General features: G+C 40.5%; 1 pseudogene; it reads left to right on the forward strand.

Annotated features, from left to right (window-relative positions):
* The first annotated feature begins 745 nt into the window (after positions 1-745).
* LOC112649397 (BCL2/adenovirus E1B 19 kDa protein-interacting protein 3-like) lies at positions 746-13,013 on the forward strand (annotated as a pseudogene).
* The last annotated feature ends 1,416 nt before the right edge of the window (positions 13,014-14,429 follow it).

The raw sequence follows: 14,429 nt of genomic DNA on the forward strand, positions 1-14,429 counted from the left end.
TTATTGAAAAAGCAACAAACAATAATAAATTTCAAATTCTCAATTATTTAGCTAGTAATACAAACTTATTAGTTATTACCATGACAGTGCCTCAGCTCATTTTATTTTGTTCATTGGTAAAATGGAGATAATAATTTCCAGGGCTGCTGTGAGAACCGGGAGAGGTAAAGAGCATGTGAGCTGTGTTTAACTGCTGCTTATATTTACCAGCGTATGAAGGATACAAGTCTTTCAGAATCCTACTGGTTGCTGGAAGTAGCATCCAAACTGTATGCTAGAAGCCAACTCCTTTCCTCTGCTGGGGCTCACCACATCCCCTCAACCCCCGCTCACCCTGCCATATCACTGCAGATATTTCTGGACACCTCAGTGTGCCAGTATCCCAGCTTGTCTCCTACAGAGGTGTCCATGAAGACTTTCTTCTTGATTTAGTGTTTTTTTTAAATTTTTATTTATTTATGATAGTCACAGAGAGAGAGAGAGAGAGAGAGAGGCAGAGACACAGGCAGAGGGAGAAGCAGGCTCCATGCACCGGGAGCCCGATGTGGGATTCGATCCTGGGTCTCCAGGATCACGCCCTAGGCCAAAGGCAGGCGCCAAACCGCTGCGCCACCTAGGGATCCCATTCTTCTTCTTGATTTAGAGTACTAGTTTACGTGAGTACTATCTTAGTGATGCTTAGACCATGGTATGTTCTATATATTTTTTTAAAGATTTATTTATTTATTTATTTATTTATTTATTTATTTATTTATTTATTTTAGACAGAGAGAGAGAGAGAGAGAGAGGGAGGCAGAGACACAGGAGGAGGGAGAAGCAGGCTCCATGCCAGGAGCCCGACGCGGGACTCAATCCCGGGACTCCAGGATCGCGCCCTGGGCCAAAGGCAGGCGCTAAACCGCTGAGCCACCCAGGGATCCCCGGTATGTTCTATATTTTTAACAAAAAGGCCTTTTTTATTCCAGTGTGTGTTTGTGGTTTTGTGTGTGTGTAAGCAGCCCTCTCTTATCCATAATATTCAGATATTAGGGCCTGAATCTTGCTTTTTATCCATTGTGATCTCTTGCATGTGATTAGAGGGGTTAGACCATTTCCATTTAAGAAATCATTAATGTTGTTGTCCAATAACTTGGTAATGCTCTGTTCATTTTTTCAGTCTTTTATTCTTTCAATATTTCATTTTGAATTACTTCTATTGCCATGACTTGATGTTCACTAATCTTTTTTTCTGCAATGTCTCATATGCCATTAACACTGTCTAATATGTTTTTCATTTCGGACATTATAGTTTTTAATCTCTGTATGTTCATTGTGGGTCTATCATATATTTTTATATTCCATATGTCTACTAAACATGTTCAGTCTTTCCTCAAGCTTTTAAAAAAAGATTTTATTTATTTGTTTATTTGAGAGAGAGAGAGCATGAGTGGAGGGGCAGAGGGAGAGGGAAAAGCAGATTACCCACTGAGCAGGGAACCTGAGTTGGGGCTTGATCCCAGGACCTTGAGATCATGACCTGAGCAAAAGACACTTAATCAGCTGAGCCACCTAGGCACCCTGCAGCTTCTTGAACATATACAGTTCAGTTATAATATCTTTTTTAATATCCTTGTCTAATTTTACCATATTTTTCATATCTTGGTCAGTTTTTTTGTTTTTGTTTTTTAATTTTTTTTATTGGAGCCCAATTTGCCAACATATAGCATAACACCCAGTGCTCATCCCACCATGTGCCCCCCTCAGTGCTCATCACTCAGTCACCCCAACCCCCCGCCCACCTCCCCTTTCACTACCCCATGTTCATTTCCAGTTAGGTTCTCTCATGTTTTGTCACCCTCACTGATATTTTCACTCATTTTTTCTCCTTTCCCCTTTATTACCTTTCACCAGTTTTTATATTCTCCAAATGAATGAGACCATATAATGTTTGTCCTTTTCCGATTGACTTATTTCACTCAGCATAATACCTTCCAGGTCCATCCACGTTGAAGCAAATGGTGGGTATTTGTCGTTTCTAATGGCTGAGTAATATTCCATTGTATATATAGACCACATCCTCTTTATCCACTCATCTTTTGATGGACACCGAGGCTCCTTCCACAGATTGCCTATTGTGGACATTGCTGCTAGAAACATCGGGCTGCAGGTGTCCTGGCGTTTCACTGCATCTGTATCTTTGGGGTAAATCCCTAGCAGTGCAACTGCTTGATCATAGGGCAGTTCTATTTTGAACTCTTTGAGGAACCTCCACACAGTTTTCCAGGGGGGCTGCACCAGTTCACATTCCCACCAACAGTGCAAGAGGGTGCCCCTTTCTCCACATCCTCTCCAACATTTGTTGATTTCTGTCTTGTTATTTTTCCCCATTCTCACTGGAGTGAGGTGGTATCTCATTGTGGTTTTGATTTGTATTTCCCTGATGGCAAGTGATGCGGAACATTTTCTCATGTGCTTGTTGGCCATGTCTGTGTCTTCCTCTGTGGCATTTCTGTTCATGTCTTTTGCCCATTTCATGAATGGATTGTTTGTTTCTTTGCTGTTGAGTTGAATACGTTCTTTATAGATCTTGGATACTAGCCCTTTATCTGATACATCATTTGCAAACATCTTCTCCCATTCTGTAGGTTGTCTTTTAGTTTTGTTGACTGTTTCTTCTGTTGTGCAGAAACTTTTTATCTTGATGAAGTCCCAATACTTTATTTTTGCTTTTGTTTCTCTTGCCTTCATGGATGTATCTTGCAAGAAGTTGCTGTGGCCAAGTTCAAAAAGGGTATTGCCTGTGTTCTCCTCTAGGATTTTGATGGAATCTTCTCACATTTAGATCTTTCATCCAGTTTGAGTTTATCTCTGTGTATGGTGTAAGAGAATGGTCTAGTTTCATTCTTCTGCATATGGATGTTCTTGGTCAGTTTTGATTGGTTTTTCTCCTCATGGTGGTTTAGATTTTCCTGCTTCTTTGCATGCCTGGGAATTTTTGGATGCCAGACATTGTTAATTTTAACTTTTGAGTGCTAGATATTTTGGGGTCCCTGTAAATATATTGGTTTTTATTCTGAGACACAGTTAAATTACATGTAAACAGTTTGATATTTTAGGTTCCTGATTTTAAACTTTGTAAGGCTGGATCAGAATAGTGTGCAGTTTAGGGTTAATTGTACTCCACTAATGAGAAAAAAATCCTTCTGAGTACTCTGATGTCCCATGAATTACGAGGTCTTCAAGTCTGGCTATTAGGAACATACATTATTACTAAACATATGTGTCCTTAAATTGTTCCTTTTAATCCTTTTAGAGTGGTTCTCTTCTTGGTGTGTGATAGTTTTCTTACAGGCATTTAATGACTAGTACTCAGATAATTATTCAGATGAAATTGGATGTGTATAGGGTTGTATGGCCATAGACTACTTAGATAATTGTTCAAAGAGGACACTAAGGAGATCATGAAAATTCTTTGTTTGTGAGATCTTTTGTTTTTGATAACTCTGCCCTGCAAATTCTAATAGCCTTGTCCTCCCTAGTTCCTAACTTCATATCTTAATCTATGGAATACCACTGGGGTCTCCCTGGACTTTCACTCCTTGCACTGTGGCCTGAAAACTTTCTTCAGGAAGTAGGCTTGGACAATCATAAGAATAACCTCATATGTTCTCAGTATCTCAGGGATCACAGATCTTGTTGCCCAATGTCCACTGTTTTGAGAATAGTTGTTTCATAGATTTTATCCAGTTTTTTACTTGTTTCAGATTGGAAGGTAGTTCTAGTCTCTGTTACTCTATCTTAGTCAGGAGTAGAAATCCTGGTATGTCTTGAATAGATGTTTAATGTGGCCATTATGACTCTGGAGATCCTCATTCCCCTAACTCAGTTCTACCCTTGACTAAAGAACTTCATTCTCTTCATTCACTTCATTTCTCTAGAGGCAAAGACTTGCATTTCTCAAGGAGTGTAGTAAGGGCAGGATGACACAGCAATTTAAAACATGAACAAAAATTTTGCATCATATTGTAAAAGAAAATTTGCATCAGATAATTGTTAAAAAACAGCAAGGAGGATTTAAGATTATTGCAATAGGGATCAAGACTATTGCATAGAGAGGAGAGATTCAACTCAGTACCAAATACAAGGACAGCTGGGAATTTATGGCCAATGGGAAGGATGAGAAAGAGAATGGAAAATTATGAAGAAGAGTTTGATTAGGTATCGGGGGGAAAGAGGAACTTGATTAGATATCAAGCTTAATTTGATATTAATGTTGAGGAGATTCTAGATCACTTGGCTAACCAAAATTACTTGTTAAAACAGCTTTGCAGGCCAAGACCAGGACCAAGGAGAAGGCCTAGTAGAAAGAAGGTTCAGAGGAGTCTGACTGAAGTTTTGGTCTAGGGGGATTCCTTGTCAGAATGTACTCGTGATTTCTGAAGCATGCCACACAGACATATTGTTTCAGGATCTCCTGTCTCTTTTGCTAACAATGCAGACAGACATAGGCACCCCTTCCCCAGATTCCATGAATCAAACACTCTTTTTCTTAAAAATTTTTTTATTGGAGTTCAATTTTCCAACATATAGCATAACACCCAGTGCTCATCCTGTCAAGTCCCCCCTCAGTGACCATCACCCAGTCACCCCAACCCCCCACCCACCTCCCTTTCCAACACCCCTTGTTCGTTTCCCAGAGTTAGGTGTCTCTCATGTTCTGTCTCCCTCACTGATATTTCCTACCATTTTCTCTCCCTTCCCCTTTATTCCCTTTCACTATTTTTTATATTCCCCAAATGAATGAGACCATACAATGTTTGTCCTTCTCCGATTGACTTATTTCACTCAGCATAATACCATCTAGTTCCATCCATGTTGAAGCAAATGGTGGGTATTTGTCGTTTCTAATGGCTGAGGAATATTCCATTGTATATATAGACCACATCTTCTTTATCCATTCATCTTTCGATGGACACCGAGCCTCCTTCCACAGTCAAACACACTTTCAACTGGGCCCCCAAACATACCTTATTATCGTGCTCCACTGATGGATTCTAAAGCACAATAAGACTGAAGAACCACCAGTAGTAGAATAGAAAGAAAATTATATTGATACAAACATGGCTAGAAAAAAACTACAAGGGAATACACCAAAATGTCAGAGATCCTAGCAATGTGTATGTAATGTGACCTAAATTGTCTGATTCTATATTAAGCTCTATTTTTAAAAAGCTTTCAACATTACTCACAGTGGGATACATCATGAAATAGATGTGTAGATTTTATGTAATGGATTTTATTCTTATCTCAAAAAAGCATTTGAATCAATGGGGTATGTTAAATGTTGATCAAGCAATGATAATCAAGAAAGTAAAGTGTATAAATATATATGGGAATGTGCATATACAAATAGAAAATACAAAGGAATTTATCACTGATGGCATTTGGGAATGGTTGTGTGATTGAAAATGATTTTTAGGTGTTGCTGCCCGAGAACCAGAGACGGTCCTGCGGCGGCTGCAGCTCCTTCAGTAGCCTGACAATGTTGTCTCATTTAGTAGAGCAGCCGCTGCCCCCGCACAACAACAACAACTGCGAGGAAGGTGAACAGCCTTTGCCCCCCGCCAGCTGGGCTCAACAGTTCCTGGGTGGAGCTACCCATGAACATCAGCAATGGAAATGATTATGGCAATGGGAAAAATGGGGGGCTAGAACATGTACCTTCTTCATCCTCTATCCACAATGGAGACATGGAGAAGATTCTTTTGGATGCACAGTATGAATCAGGACAGAGTAGCTCAAGAGCCAGTTCTCACTGTGACAGCCCTTCCCCTCAAGAAGATGGGCAGATTATGTTTGATGTGGAGATGCACACTAGCAGGGACCATAGCTCTCAGAAGAAGCAGCTGCAGAAGGAGAGAAAGAAGTTGATGCTTTGAAGAAAAGTGTAGACTGGGTGTCCGACTGGTCCAGTAGACATGAAAACATTCCACCTAAGGAATTCCACTTCAGACACCCCAAACACTCTGTCTCTTTAAGCATGAGGAAAAGTGGAGCCATGAAGAAAGGGGATATTTTTTCCACAGAATTCCTTAAGGTGTTCATTCCGTCTCTCTTCCTCTCTCATGTTTTGGCTTTGGGGCTAGGCATCTATATTGGAAAGCGACTGAGCACACCTTCTGCCAGCACCTACTGAAGGAAAGGAAAGAACAGCCCTGGAAAAGCGTGTGACCTGTGAAGTGGTGTATTGTCACAGTAGTTTATTTGAACTTAAGAACATTGTAAGCATGACCCAACCTACCACCCTATTTTTACATATCCAAGTTCCAGTAACTCTCCAATCCAGTATTTTATTCAAACTCTGTTGAGGCATTTTACTAACCTCATTCCCTTTTTGGCCTGTAAGACACTTTAGAATTTCCTAACAGAGTTTACTGTTCTTTAGAAATTTGCAAGGGCTTCTTTTCCGCAAATGCCACCAGCAGATTATAATTTTGTCAACAATGCTATTGTCTCCTTTTATTGCCACCAGACTTAGACCTGCATCGTTCATGGTATAAATTTTACTCTTGCAAGATGACTACCATTTCTCTCTTAAAATGAGATCAGGTTAACAAATGATAGAACAGCTTTCTTGTTACTGTTTTTTTTTTCCAAGACAAAGCAAGCTTCCCTAAGCCTGAATTTATAGTTGTTTAAAAAGAAAACAGAGGGGCGGGACAAGATGGCAGAAGAGTAGGGTCCCCAAGTCACCTGTCCCCACCAACTTACCTAGATAACTTTCAAGTCATCCTGAAAACCTACGAATTCGGCCTGAGATTTACAGAGACAACAGCTGGAATGCTACAGTGAGAAGAGTTTGCGCTTCTATCAAGGTAGGAAGATGGGGAAAAATAATAAATAAAAAAGCATCCAAGTGGGAGGGGCCCCCCGCGAGGAGCTGGGCTAAGGCCCCTCGGCAAGTGCCCCCAGGACAAGAAAGCCCAGTCCTGGAGAAGCAGGAACTTTACCAATCTTCCCAGATGGAAAGGCCCTCACAGGGAGTTCGAGCAGGATTCCAGGAGGGGCAGGGATGCCCTCAGGTTCCCAGGGGCACTAACAGAGGACCTGCTCCCCGGGGGAGAGCGCACCAAACACCTCGGCTGAGCTCCCTAAAGGGCTGCAGCGTGTGCGCTGTGGGGCCCCAGGAGCAGCTCGGGTGGCGGCTCAGGCGGCGGCTCCACAAGGAGGGGGCTGCGCAGCCCCAGGAGCACAATTCCAGTGGCGCAGGCCCCGCAGCCCAGGGCACTGGGGGATGCAGCCTGAGATCCAGCGCTCCACCCAGGACAGGCGGAGGCTGGGAGAGCCCAGGACAGTGAGGACACTCCTGCTGCCATGCGGCTCCAAGCTGTGCAGATAGGTGACCCCACCCTCCAGTGCATCCAGGCCCCTGCGGACTGAGAACTGCGGTAGTTACTGCGGGAGCTGACTCTAGAGCTGGAGAGCTGGCCGCCGCCACTGTTGTTGTTCCTCCTGGTGTCACCTTGTACCTGGGACTGAGCAGGGGCCTCACAGGATAAACAACTCGCACTGAGCTGTACAGCTGGCATGGGGCTGGGCAGCTCCCCCAGGTGCACACACCTGAGAATCAGCACAGTAGGCCCCTCCCCCAGAAGTCCAGCTAGAAGGACAGGGGAAAAGCAAGTTATTGACCAAGCAACACTGAAAAAGTTCCAGGGGAAGTGGAGGGATATACAGTATATAAAATCAGAGGATACTCGCCCTTGTTTTTGTTTTCTGTTTCCCCCCACATTTTTTCTTTTTCTTCTTCCTTTTTTCTCTCTTTTTCTCCTTTTTTCCAGTGCAACTTGTTTTTGGCCACTCTGCAATGAGTAAAAAGACTAGAAGGAAAAAAATCACCTCAAAAGAAAGAATCAGAAACAGTCCTCTCTCCCACAGAGTTAGAAAATTTGGATTACAATTCAATGTCAGAAAGTCAATTCAGAAGCACAATTGTAAAGCTACTGGTGGCTCTGGAAAAAAGCATAAAGGATTCAAGGGATTTCATGACTGCAGAATTTAGATCTAATCAGGCCAAATTAAAAATCAATTAAATGAGATGCAATCCAAACTGGAGGTCCTAACGACGAGGGTTAATGAGGTAAAAGAACAAGTGAATGACATAGGAGACAAGTTGATGACAAAGAGGGAAACTGAAAAAAAAAGAGAAAAACAATTAAAAGATCATGAGGATATATTAAGGGAAATAAATGACAGCCTCAGAAGGAAAAATCTACGTTTAATTGGGGTTCCCAAGGGCGCAGAAAGGGACAGAGGTCCAGAATATGTATTTGAACAAATCATAGCTGAGAGCTTCCCTAACTTGGGAAGGGAAACAGGCATTCAGATCCAGGAGATAAAGAGATCCCCCCCTAAAATCAATAAAAACCGCTCCACACCTCGACATTTAATAGTGAAACTTGCAAATTCCAAACTTAAAGAGAAGATCCCTAAAGCAGCAAGAGACAAGAAATCTCTTTTATAGGGAGAAGCATTAGGATAACACCAGAACTCTCCACAGAGACCTGGGAGGCCAGAAAGGGCTGGCAGGATATATTCAGGGGCTTCAATGAGAAGAACATGCAGCCAAGAATACTTTATCCAGCAAGGCTGTCATTCAGAATAGAAGGAGAGATAAAGAGCTACCAAGATAGGCAGGAAGTGAAAGAATATGTGACCACCAAACCAGCTCAGCAAGAAATAATAAGGGGGGTCCTGTAAAAGAAAGAGGAAGCCCAAAGAAATAATCCACAAAAACGGACTGAATAGGTATTATGATGACACTAAATTCATATATTTCAATAGTAACTCCGAACACGAATGGACTTCATGATCCCATCAAAAGATGCACGGTTTCAGACTGGATTTAAAAAGCAGGACCCATCTATTTACTGTCTAAAAGACTCATTTTAGATCTCAGGACACCTCCAACCTGAAAATGAAAAAGGAAGAAGCATTTGACATTCAAATTGTCCTCAATAGAAAGCAGGGGTAGCAATCCTCATCAGATAAATTAAAGTCTATCCCAAAGACTGTAGTAAGAGATGAAGAGGGACACTGTATCATACTTAAAGGATCTATCCAACAAGAGGACTTAACAATCATCAATATTTATGACCCAAATGTGGGAGCAGCCAAGTATATCAATCAATTAATAACCAAAGTTAAGACATACTTAGATAATAATACATATATACTTGGTGACTTGAATGTACCACTTGATACAATCGACAGGTATTCTAAGCACAACATCTCCAATGAAACATGAGCTTTAAATGATACACTGGACCAGATGGATTTCACAGATATTTACAGAACTTTACACCCAAATGCAACTGAATACACATTCTTCTCAAGTGCACATGGAACTTTTTCCAGAATAGACCACATACTGGGTCATAAATCAGGTCTGAACTGATACCAAAAGATTGGGATCGTCCCCTGAATATTTTCAGACCATAATGCTTTTAAATTAGAACTAAATCACAAGAAGAAGTTTGGAAGGATTTCAAGCATGTGGAGGTTAAGGACCATCCTGCTAAAAGATGAAAGGGTCAACCAGGAAATTAGGAAAGAATTAGAAAGATTCATGGAAACTAATGAGATTGAAGTACACCATTCAAAATCTTTGGGATGCAGCAAAAGCAGTCCTTAGGGGGAAATACATCGCAATGCAAACATCCATCCAAAAACTGGAAAGAACTCAAATACAAAAGCTAACCTTGTACCTAATGGAGCTGGAGAAAAACAGCAAATATATCCTACACCCAGCAGAAGAAGAGAGTTAAAAAAGATTCTAGCAGAAGTCAAAAAAAAAAATAAAAAAAAATAAAAAAATAAAAGATTCTAGCAGAAGTCAATGAAATCGAGACCAGAAGAACTGTGGAACAGATCAACAAAACTAGGAGTTGGTTCTTTGAAAGAATTAATAAGATAGAAAAACCATTAGCCAGTCTTATCAAAAAGAAGAGAGAAAAGACTCAAATCAATAAAAATCATGAATGAGTAAGGAGAGATCAACACCAATACCAAGGAAATATAAACGATCTTATATACTTATTATAAGTAGCTTACGCCAATAAATTAGGCAATCTAGATGAAACGGACACATTTCTGGAAAATCACAAACTACCAAAACTGGAACAGGAAGAAAGAGAAAACCTGAACAGGACAATAACCAGGGAGTAATTGAAGCAGTCATCAAAAACCTCCCAAGACACAAAACGCCAGGGACAGACGGCTTCCCAGGGGAATTCTATCAAACATTTTTTTTTTCTATCAAACATTTAAAGAAGAAACCATACCTATTCTACTAAAGCTGTTCAGAAGGATAGAAAGAGATGGAATACTTCCAAACTCGTTCTATGAGGCCAGCATCACCTTAATTCCAAAACCAAAGACCCCACCAAAAAGAAGAATTATAGACCAATATCCCTGATGAACATGGATGCAAAAATTCTCAACAAGATACTAGCCAATAGGATCCAACAATACATTAAGAAGTTTATTCATCATGACCAAGTGGGATTTATCCCCTGGATGCAAGGCTGGTTCTACACTCGTAAAGAAATCAATGTGATTCATCATTTCAGCAGGGGAAAAAACAAGAACCATAAAATACTGTCAATAGATCCAGAGAAAGCATTAGACAAAATACAGCATCTATTCCTGATAAAAACTGTTCAGAGTGTAGGGATAAAGGGAATATTCCTCAACATCTTAAAAGCCATCTACGAGAAGCCCACAGCAAATATCATTCTCAATGAGGAAACACTGGGAGCCTTTTCCCTAAGAATAGGAACAAGACAGGGATGTCCACTCTCACCACTGCTATTCAACATAGTACTAGAAGGCCTAGTCTCAGCAATCAGGCAAGAAAAAGAAATAAAAGGCATTCAAATTGGCAAAGAAGACGTCAAACTCTCCCTCTTCACAGATGACATGATACTGTACATAGACAACCCAAAAGATTCCACCCCAAGATTGCTAGAACTCATACAGCAATTTGGCAGTGTGGCAGGATACAAAACAATGCCCAGAACTCAGTGGCATGTTTATACACTAACAATGGGACTGAAGAAAGAGAAATTAAGGAGCCAATCCCATTTACAATTGAACCCAAAAGCATCAGATACATAGGAATAAACTTAACCAAAGAGGTAAAGGATCTATTCCCTAAAAACTACAGAACACTTCTGAAAGAAATTGAGGAAGACACAAAGAGATGGAAAAATATTCCATACTCATGGATTGGAAGAATTAATATTGTGAAAATGTCAAAGCTACCCAGGGCAATTTACACATTTAATGCAATCCCTATCAAAATACCATGGAGTTTCTTCAGAGAGTTGGAACAAATCATCTTAAGATTCGTGTGGAATCAGCAAAGACACAGAATAGCCAGGGAAATATTAAAAAAGAAAACCATAGCTGGGGGCATCACAATGCCAGATTTCAGGTTGTACTACAAAGCTGTGGTCATCAAGACAGTGTGGTACTGGCACAAAAACAGACCCCTCGATCAATAGAACAGAATAGAGAATGCAGAAGTGGACCCTCAACTTTATGGTCAACTAATATTCGACAACGGAGGAAAGACTATCCACTGGAAAAAAGGCAGTCTCTTCAGTAAATGGTGCTGGGAAAATTGGATAGCCACATGCAGAAGAATGAAAGTAGACCGTTCTCTTACACCATACACAAAGATAAACTCAAAATGGATGAAAGATCTAAATGTTTGACAAGATTCCATCAAAATCCTAGAGGAAAACACAGGCAACAGCCTTTTTGAACTTGGCCACAGTGACTTCTTGTAAGATACATCCATGAAGGCAAAAGAAACAAAAGCAAAAAAGAACTATTGAGACTTCATCAAGATAAGAAGCTTCTTCACAGCAAAATAAACAATTCACAAAACTAAAAGACTACCTACAGAATGGGAGAAGATATTTGCAAATGACCTATCAGATAAAGGGCTAGTATCCAAGATCTATAAAGAACTTATTCAACTCAACAGCAAAGAAACAAACAATCCAATCATGAAATGGGCAAAAACATGAACAGAAATCCACAGAGGAAGACATAGACATAGCCAACAAGCACATGAGAAAATGCTCCGCATTACTGGCCATCAGGGGAATACAAATCAAAACTGCAATGAGACACCACCTCACACCAGTGAGAATGGGGAAAATGAACAAGGCAGGAAACAAACAACGTTGGAGAGGATGTGGAGAAAGGGGCACCCTCTTGCACTGTTGGTGAGAATGTGAACTGGTACAGCCACTCTGGAAAACTGTGTGGAGGTTCCTCAAAGAGTTATAAATAGGTCTACCCTCCGACCCAGCAATTGCACTGCTGGGGATTTACCCCAAAGATACAGATGCAGTGAAACGCCAGGACACCTGCACCCCAATGTTTATAGCAGCAACGTCCACAATAGCCAACCTGTGGAAGGAGCCTCGGTGTCCATCAAAAGATGAATGGGTGAAGAAGATGTGGTCTATGTATACAATGGAATATTACTCAGCCATTAGAAATGACAAATGCCCACCATTTGCTTCGATGTGGAATTGACCTGGAGGGGTATTATGCTGAGTGAAATAAGTCAATCTGAGAAGGAGAAACATTATATGGTCTCATTCATTTGGGGAATATAAAACATAGTAAAAGGGAGGAAAGGGGAAAGGAGAGAAATTGAGTGGGAAATATCAGAAAGGGTGACAGAACATGAGAGACTCCTAACTCCGGGATAGAAAAAGGGGTGGTGTTTGGGAGGTGGGCAGGTGGTTGGGGTGACTGGGTGACGGGCACTGAGGGGGGCACTTGATGGGATGAGCGCTGGGTGTTATGCTATATGTTGGCGAATTGAACTCCAATAAAAAGAATTTTTTAGAAAAGAAAAGAAAACAAACAAAATAAGACAGAAGAAAAAAATATCCTGGCAATAAAAAAATTTTTAAACAACAACAAATAATAAAATGATATTTATGTTACTTCGATGTCAGGTTTGTTATTTTAATATTTTATACACTTCCATCTTACTGCCTTAAGAGAATTCTGAATATATATGTCCTCATGTTATTTTGGAGTATGCAGAAAATAATGATAATAGTAACAGTACTCATACTTTTAGTGTGCACCATATTCCAGACAGTGTTCTAAGCTATTGGTGCTAATAAGTTTATTCCCCAAAAGAAACCTGTGAAGGCTATACCATCAATGTCCCCACTTTATATAGGAGGGAATGAAGGCACATGGAGGTGAAGCAAATTACCTGAGATTTTATAGCTAGTAATTTGTAAAACCTGGAGATAGCCAAAATGGTTTGGCTCCAGAATCAGTGCTCTCAGCCTCTTAATAAAACAAATAATAAATCCATTAAAATGATGATTGGAACAACTGGAGGCAGTTAACCTATCTTCTGAAATATAATTTAAAAATTATGTTATTTTCTAACGATTTTGGTGGCAAATCCTAATCCTATTGTTTTCTCTAAAAGTAACTATTTTCTCTTACATTGAATAAAACTGGGCATAATGGAGATATTCAGGCAATTGATGTTGGAAACCAACAAGGAAAGGTACAAAGGAAAAAAATGCAGTCTCTGATATTAAGGACTAGAGAGATCAGTTTAGTAAATCCATCTTTTATGAGAAAGACAAAATTAGGAGGGAAGAGAAACTATGAAGAAGTAAAAATACAAAGAAAAGCTAAAAGATAGAAGAAAGATATTTGTTGTATGGATGTGTATTTTATGAGAGAGAAAAAAGGCAGGTACATCCCTTCAATGTTTTCGATCCATACACACTTTCAAAATGAATAGGAATTATGTGGAAAGAATATCTCCTAACTTGTTTTTTTTTTAATTATTTATGACAGTCACACAGAGAGAGGGAGAGAGAGAGAGAGACAGAGACACAGGCAGAGGGAGAAGCAGGCTCCATGCACTGGGAGCCTGATGTGGGATTCGATCCTGGGTCTCCAGGATCACGCCCTGGGCCAAAGGCAGGTGCCAAACCGCTGCGCCACCCAGGGATCCCTCTTAACTTGTTTTTAAAACAATAACTGGATTTTTCTCTTAAGTCAAACTTGAATATCTATTGGAGAAATTTAAAAAGTAGAAAGTAAAGGGTCACCTGTGACTGAGCCAGCACTGGGGCTTGAACATCATTGAGCAGGAAGCCTGGGGCAGAGAAGCAGTGTTAATTTTGATTAACGGTGGAAGTTTGGACATGTTTACATTGAGGTACCCTTGGGACATTCAGGGGAACTAGGTAAACATCCACAGGTCCAAAGAGCATACTGGGCTAGAGATGTAGAATTGGTTGTCCTCATCGCTAAGATTGTAGCGACAACTGTGGAAGTGCGTGGGATCAGCCAAGAAGAACACAGAGACTGAGATGAGAGAG

This window comes from Canis lupus, chromosome X (assembly GCF_003254725.2).
Source record: "Canis lupus dingo isolate Sandy chromosome X, ASM325472v2, whole genome shotgun sequence".
In the NCBI taxonomy this organism is placed as follows: domain Eukaryota; kingdom Metazoa; phylum Chordata; class Mammalia; order Carnivora; family Canidae; genus Canis; species Canis lupus.